Source organism: Triticum dicoccoides, chromosome 2A, assembly GCF_002162155.2.
Source record: "Triticum dicoccoides isolate Atlit2015 ecotype Zavitan chromosome 2A, WEW_v2.0, whole genome shotgun sequence".
Taxonomy (NCBI): domain Eukaryota; kingdom Viridiplantae; phylum Streptophyta; class Magnoliopsida; order Poales; family Poaceae; genus Triticum; species Triticum dicoccoides.
The window spans coordinates 124,330,853-124,331,675 of record NC_041382.1 but is presented as its reverse complement, the minus strand read 5'-3'; positions in this window follow the sequence as shown (position 1 = coordinate 124,331,675).

Genomic DNA, 823 nt, shown 5'->3' with positions numbered 1-823 from the left:
CATAGACAACTATGCAAATATTTGCACATACCAGTAATTACCTTCTATTACATTGGTAAAATACATGGCAGTGGAGCCTATGTCACTATTTTAATTATAGTGTCGTCCATTCATTAAAATGGATACCACAATTTATAGAAATTGTTGAGTGTCTCAAACACTATTGATAGAACCACATCAAATTGTGGTTATACTTTTATAGTGACTAACCAATGATAAACATGAAAAGTCTATGTGTTTTGGCAGTGACTCTGAAGTCACATATTTTCTCAAGAATGAAGTCCAAAACATTAGCAATGATTTCATCACATCTATTGTATTGAAGGATACACCCAGGTTCACCAAGGATCATCTTGGCCATGAGTATTTTCATGTAACACATGCCTGACATTTCCAAATGCACTAAATTCAAGATTAGGTGGGAGTATTTATTTTAAGATGATTCATGACATCAGTCATTGTGTCCACCCGTGGCCTATTGCCACTACAACTCCACCTTCTGCAATGGCTATTCTCTTGATAGCTAAGTATATATATGTTGCATTTTATATGTCATCAACTTCACTTAGTTCTCAAACTAAGTAATTATGGATGAATATTTATTCACTACAATTTTTCCCTTGAGAGAAACATGCTGCCATGAGCACATCATGATTGATCACCCATTTGATTTCAAAACATCAAGTCTATTGCATCTCACAATTCTGTCACTTTAATCAACTTTAAGTTGAGATCTCGTGATCAAATATTTTCCTATATACAGATCCAGTTGAAAAGCCCTTAATGCACTTTACATCCTCTTAAGATGGTACTACCTTTTTTT